Raw genomic sequence first — 7,020 nt, 5'->3', positions numbered from 1 at the left:
ATCCCTTAAACATCCCTTAAAAGGTCGAAAGGTTGCGAAACAAATATATATATTACAATTCAAATGTGCCTTTGAAGGTTTCTTAAAGCACGCGAAAAAATTGGCACGAACTTTCTGGACAACCTAATAATAATATTTTATTTACGGGCTACCTGCCCTTGATATCAAGTACAATGTGATAACACGACCGCAAGAAAAAACAAAAACAAAAATGGAGACAAACACGGTATCGCTACGATGTGACGCGTTCAACCTTGATTTTGAGTAAATAAACGCGCGTGTAAAAACTTTACTTGTAATTTTTTCTTTTAATAGCAAAAGTTCGGTTTCTTTTTAGACAGACCGTGTATCTACCGTGTATCGTATTCGAAAAGAAACGTTTCCTATTCCGTGGCTATCCCAGTTCGGTGATCGCCGTATTCGGACGGGGATCGATAAAACATTTTTTGGGCGATCTTTAACTCGGTGTAATACGGTCGAGCGAACGTTACGCTCTGGACGTTACATGGTAAAGGCGAAAACAACGGGCGGCGACGAAACGTGAGGGAGCACAGGTAAAGGAGAGAGCATGTGCGGCGCGTGATGCGCGCCACGTCGAGAGATACGTGAGCCGAGCTACTCGCCAAGACAAACGTTTTTATTACGAAAAATCAGGAGGTGAGATGAAATCTAGGACTGTGCGCAGGCGCGCCTCGGCTTTGCGAAGACGCTGGCCACCATGCTGGGAAGAGGCCGACTACCCAGAGGTTGAAAGGCTGGCAGATGGAAGAATACAAATGCGTTCGGTACGGCTCGAAACAGAAAATTTCGTTAAACCGACGCGACGCTAAGCGTGTAACGACGCTAATCACGTTGACCGTATCTCGCAAAATCGATATTAGGTTGTCCAGAAAGTTCGTGGCAATTTTTAAAAAAACTTCAAAGCCACGTTTGAATTGTAATATACATTTATTTACATGTATATTTATTGAATTATGTAGGTAGGATTTTGTTCCACAACCTTTCCACCTTTTAAGGGACGTACATATATATGTTATTTGTTTTCAGCCATTTCGACATATTCAGACCTGCACCACCTATCAAAAATCGGCATGGACTTTCCGGAAAACCCAATATTTGGTCAGTTTATTTTTTTTTTTCAAGGAAAACGGTTCGTTGAACGAGAGTCGAGTACTAAAATAAGTAAATTGAAGAATGGAAAACCGTAGATTCTTAAAATTCCTGCTGAATCGATTCCGCATCGATTCGGTTGCACCTATACTATCCAAAACGGATCGAATCGTACGAACGCACGCACGGCCTAGATTTATACGATGCTTTTACTAGTGCATTTATATTTAACAAAGGTATGTATCCGAACAAGTATTAATTGCGCGAACATGAGAACGTAGACGCGTGTCACGTAGACGCAAGAAGAAAGACTAAAGGATTGCCGCGATGTTAACTACGCGTCACCTTTCCGGTGTGCAACGATTGCCGCGAAATTCGATTCTTATCGATTTGCGAAGAGAATTCGCAAAAGTTAAGAAACAAAGAACGGAGAGCGAGGGAGCGTGTACGCGTAGGGGTGGGACCGACGGTTTCTTCGTCTGTCTCCCTCCCATTCCATCGCCCTACGGCCTAGTCGGAGAAGGGTGGCTCTACCAACCAGCCAGCCAATCCCCACCCTTTGCTTCGTCCCGCCGGTAGCGCCGCCAGTGGCAGCCGTCTCAATCGCTCCGCCGGGTGGTCTCAGTCGTTCTCTGTCTGTCGCGCGCGTTCGTTGGTGGTCGGGGTGTTGTCGAAAGGGTGGAGGTGTCGGGCGCCAGTCGCTACGCGGACGTTGAGCTCGGGATTTCCGTGGTCCTCGCGAGACTTTTTCTCCCTCGTCACGATCGCTGGAACGTTCGCGTCTCGCCGCCTGTGTGTTTGTTTTCGCGAACGGCCGCGCTCGCCTCGCTCTTCTTTTTGTCTCTTTCTTGCCCATCACCGTTCGAACGTCAACGAAACCGAAGAACGACCTCTGTGCTCCGAACGGTCGCGTGTGCTCGCGTAATCGCGATCCTTGTGGCGGTTCAAACGAGTGTCGTGAGACCGAGAGGAGAGAATCGGATCGGATTGGAGTGGATTGCCGGCGCTCGTGGTTCCTGTAGTTCCCTTAAGGATACTTCGACCTGTGCAGCGCTCGACGGACCTCGGATATCGATGCGTCGCCGATCGGTACCATTCACGAGGAAATCACGACGGTTGCAGAGGTAAGTAACTTCCTGCACGAATGCTCGATTCGTTTGGTCGAGCGCTGGTTACAAAATATAGCGTCACTCGTCTCGTGGAATACCAGAGTTCCTAGGAAACTTGAATTCTTGCTATCGGAGCAGAAACGCGTTGCCAGTTTCTGCTGGACTCCTAGAGTTGGCTTCTAGAGTTGGCTCCTAGACTTGCCTAGTTCGGAGTGGCGCAAGGGTTTGAATGCCATAGGTTCTAGAAGGATTCGTCAGTCGTATCTTTATCGAACCGATTTTCCTTTCCTTTCGCCTTTTCTCTTTACACGTTCGAACACCACCGTCGCGAAGAAACGGTTTAATAAACATATCCTCCGAGTAAGAAGCAGAAACCGAACGCGTTCGTGGGTTCGTTAGGACGTAGATGGAATAAACGTGCCGCGTAAGAAACTTGGGATCGGTATCTCGTCGAGTTGTTAACGAGACGGCGCGACGGGAGTCTCTATCGCGTTCCGAGCTTATGGAAATTAGACGAGTTCGGGGAATTGTTATCGATTATTTCGCGCGAGTGGAGATTGTCTTCGCAAAGGAGGCTCCGCTCGGGATCGAGATTTCCGTGAATCGAAGCCACCGAGGTTGGCTTATCGCGATGGAAAACGCCGTGCGAAGCGGAAACTACGCGCATATATTCTCGTCGAGTCTCCGTGGCCTCGAGGGAGTTTCGTCCGGTTGGAAATCGTCGACGAATCGCGAACGCGGGACGGTTACCCCGCAACGACGCCGTACCAGAAGAGCAGTCGATTAAACGAAATTAATGACCTCGCTGCGTCCACGGGCTTGGAGATCCTTACCGGGCAATTAGACGAAGGAGAAGGGAATCTCGACGGTGCGCCACGGAAACGTGTGGCGAACCTCGTCTCGGCACCGACGCTCTCGATTATGGTTACTCCGCAAACGTTATCGGATAACGTATCTTCTTCTCTCTTATCGTTCTCTCGATCTTGTCCGCGAAACATTCTGCTCTCCCCGAAAGAAAATTCGCTGAAGGAAAATTGCAGTACGGCTATCGAAAGGTCCCGAATAAGTTTGCGAATTGTCGCGCGTCGGAGTAGCTCGTTGCCGATTTAACTCTTCTGGGAAAATTTCCATAACGTAAATACCGCCGCGCGTTTATCGGTTCGTATATTTTTACGACGCGTTTTAGTCGCGTTAAAGCGTTTCGACGATTACACGGTATGCTCGGAGGTGGAAAAAAAAGATATCACGCGCGCCGTTACTGGCCCGTAACAGCGGCGGTTCTCTAAGCGTAAAGGGAACGATTTTTGATGGGATTACTTTTGTACGATTTCGCATACAAAGTTAGACCGGTACAACTTGCAAAACACAACTGTACTTTTTTGTGTGTGTGTGTGTTTTTGTTTAATATTACATCTGTTCCGCGTTATTCCGCGCGTGTCGAGTCACTATTTATTCAGCGTTAAAAGAACTATAGGACGCTCTAATTTCTTGTATCGATGCACACGGCCATTGGTTCCGTCGGATAGCCAATTTGTTCGGTGAAAAAATTGAAAACATGTTTCTCTATAAATCGATAGTTGAAGTTTGTAAAGTACAGAACTATTTTACAGTCGGTGAATCGAAAACGTTGCGCGAATAACGAAGGTTTTAACGAGTCGGGGATAAAGGAGCCACGTTTCATCACGGTTCGGAGTCGCCATCGGTCGAACTTCGAATTCGTTTTTTCGCGAATGCTCATTGTTCCGCGTGGCGGGGACGCGTAATTTGTAATCCGTGTCGTTCTTTACCGATGTTACACTTGCAAAAGGACAAATGTTTGATTACAATTACCGAGATGGCAATATTTTCGCCGTTTTGTTCGCGTTCCGTTGAGCAAGCAAACATTAATATTTGATACTCGGAACGAAACGGGACGATCGCGAATTATTTTTTGAATTTATTCATTTAAAAGGTAGTCGTTGCATACGAGGCGAAACGCGATACCGCTAAAGCGCAACGAATTCGCGTTCGAGGCTGTTATACAATTTATAATATTTTGTGTTTCGCCGGGTCGCTATCGCGCGTGTTATTATTTTCCCGTAAAATTGTTTATCGTTAGTTGCCATCATTGTAACTAATTATTCGTTATATGATCACCGCGTGCTTAGTTATGCGTGAAATGAACGAAAAATGTTCCGGTGGATTCCGCGCGTAAATAATTTCTACATTATTACAGAATCTTATTAGCGTTGGTACCGTAATAAGGACGACCGAGCTCGAATAAACACGTGAAATGTAAACAGCTAAAATTTCACCAGAGAACGTTAGCAGCTCGATACCATACGGTAATCGATCCATCGATTATAGCCACGACAAACACATCGCTTATTCTATTAACGCGTTAATCGCCGCGTCGATCATTGATTTCGAGTCTCCCAGTCACGGACGATAAGTTCCGACGATACATCAGGGCTTCTTAAACTACGGGTCGCTCAGCGAAATCTTGGAGTCGCGAGATTTTAATGTAAAATATTTAATACTCTCTTTTATTTATCTTATTTAAAAAATATATCAGTTTTATATCATTTTTGTAACTACAACAAATACAATTTCACAACTTTTTGTGCAATTTTTAATTTTATATTTTTGTACGTTTATAAACAAAATCTGAAACTATATTTTTTCATATATATATATATATCGTTCCTTAATCAATAAATCATCACAAAATTTTTGCACATCTTTAGTTTATATTTTTTCGGGTTGCGAAAAGGAAAAGTTTAAGAAGCCCCTCCAATATACTGCGGTATGATAAATGATATTCTTTTTTTTTTTCAAAATCGTAACTGAGAAAATATCGTATTCCACTCGCGTCGAACGTTGGAAAAATGTATTCCTCGACGTTCCCGTGTAAACATCGTCGACCGATATTCATCGTTGAGCCGTCGATTCGACGAACGTCCGTTTCTTTGGCAAGAAAATACACCAGGATGCATATAAATTGCATTGTTAAACGCACGTCGAGATTACCGGGACGTACGAGACGGTAAGCTTCTCGAATAAAGGAAGACTTCCTTACCAGATGCTCTTTGCCGGTCTCCCGATTACCCGTTGGCGTTGCGGGGATATTTTTACTACGATAAACGAAAAGTCAGCCCCGAGCTAGCGCGGACTCGGCGTATACGTGCCGCGTATAAGTTAGCGAGCGTATCGTTGGTAGTTACAAACTCTGGTCCCACTGTGAACTTTATTTCCGCAAACAGTCTTTCCGCAGTTTTCAAACTGCGAGCAAATAACGACATTAAGTGCAAAGGGTGTCCCCGGGGTTTTCGCGTTTCGAGCAACCCGTGTCTGTTTATCTCGTTTAATTCGAAGCATTCGTGACTTTGTCTTTATCTTACGATAATGTCGTTCGACGTTTCGGAAGACGGTCGTAACTTTTTCGCGATTAGGGTTGCAAACGATGAAACATCTCGGATTTTTCACCGCGATAACTCGAACTTTGAAATGCTCGGTTGACCCGAAAAGTTTCTTCCGTTTCATTCGTAAATAATACGTAGACGATATTTTGCGTCCGATGTTACATTATCGAATTGCGTACGATTCATTTTGCTCCGTTACCGTTACAACGTTAACGTCTAAGAAATTAGGTTGCGTCTTTATATGAACGCTGCCGCACAAAATAATCGAGTGCGAGTCGCGCGAAGAAACTTTTTGGACAACCTAATAAAATTAGTATCGGTGTAAAGATAGAGCGCGCGAAAACGACACTTGGGTAACTACGTAGATTCGAAGTATCATTTTGAGAGGGTTCGCTGGGTTTGCGCAACGTTTACGAAATGGTGCGTCGAGACGTGCGGAACCGGTCCCGGAATTCGCGTAAAAGTCGAATCTGGAGAACGAATGAAAACTATTAGCACGAAATGTTTAACGCGCATCGCGTGCATTGTTCCGCGTTTCGAGTCGGTTACCGTACGACGAGTACTTCCGTCGCGAAGGGAGAGCGACCGGTCGACCGTCTGTGGACGTTTAATCACGCGATGCGTAAAAAAAAAAGGTCAGAAAATTGGCCGGAAGAGCGACGGTGGCAGCGGTAGCGACAGAAGCGATGGCGATGACGATGGCGGCGGCAGGTGACGGTAACGCAGTTTGTTTCCTGTATCGAACAATCGAAGCGAGGCGCAACGCGCGTGACGACTGTACAAAGGCAGACGCAATTTGATGCATTGTGCGAACCCGTGTACGTTAGCTCGGTGTAGTACCGCCACGAATGCATCGTATATTTAGCAGTCACGGAGGATATAGGGCAGCCCTCCTCTTATCGAGACAAAATTTCTCGATGCTTATGATTAATGAAATTCAGTCTCGCTTCCGTTGTAATGAATTCCAACGAGCCGAACCCCTTCGTTCCCGCGTTTCTGCTTCATTGTCGCTGCTCGGCAGACTCGTAAATTGACGCTCGCTAGAGACGTAGCCACGCACGCGTGAACTCGTAACGAAGTTCGTATCAACGCGTTCTTTGTCACCTCGACACGTGCGGAGCTTCGTTTCCAAAATCGTTCTTTCTTTCGCGCCAAAGTTTCGCGGGGTAACGAAAAAGCGAAATTTAAGTGTCGTAAATATGAATTAATCGGAACGCCGTATAGGAAAACACCTTTCAAACGACGTACTTTTACAACCGACTTTGTTTCTCTCTCGTTCTGTATTCTTCCGCAATCTTTTACGATCATCCGAATTCTTCCGCCGTTGTTCGGCATTTCGCCTGTTTTTAAACGCTCTCTCTCTCTCTCTCTCTCTCTCTCTCTCTCTCTCTCTCTCTCTC

At 45.7% G+C, this 7,020-nt stretch overlaps 1 protein-coding gene across 3 annotated transcripts in view; it reads left to right on the top strand.

Annotated features, from left to right (window-relative positions):
* Positions 1–751: 751 nt before the first annotated feature.
* The window catches only part of LOC128872345 (leucine-rich repeat-containing protein 24-like), a 128,028-nt gene continuing 121,759 nt past the window's right edge, over positions 752–7,020 (top strand). For 2 of the 3 annotated variants that reach the window (XM_054114952.1, XM_054114948.1), the window contains exon 1: positions 921–2,234. The gene's annotated coding sequence lies outside the window, so the exon portion shown is untranslated. Of the gene's footprint in view, positions 786–920; positions 2,235–7,020 lie in introns of those variants that run through there. The other variant, XM_054114949.1, reaches the window with a different exon arrangement.

The sequence above is a fragment of the Hylaeus volcanicus genome, chromosome 2, assembly GCF_026283585.1.
Source record: "Hylaeus volcanicus isolate JK05 chromosome 2, UHH_iyHylVolc1.0_haploid, whole genome shotgun sequence".
In the NCBI taxonomy this organism is placed as follows: domain Eukaryota; kingdom Metazoa; phylum Arthropoda; class Insecta; order Hymenoptera; family Colletidae; genus Hylaeus; species Hylaeus volcanicus.
This window is presented reverse-complemented; position numbering and strand designations above follow the sequence as displayed.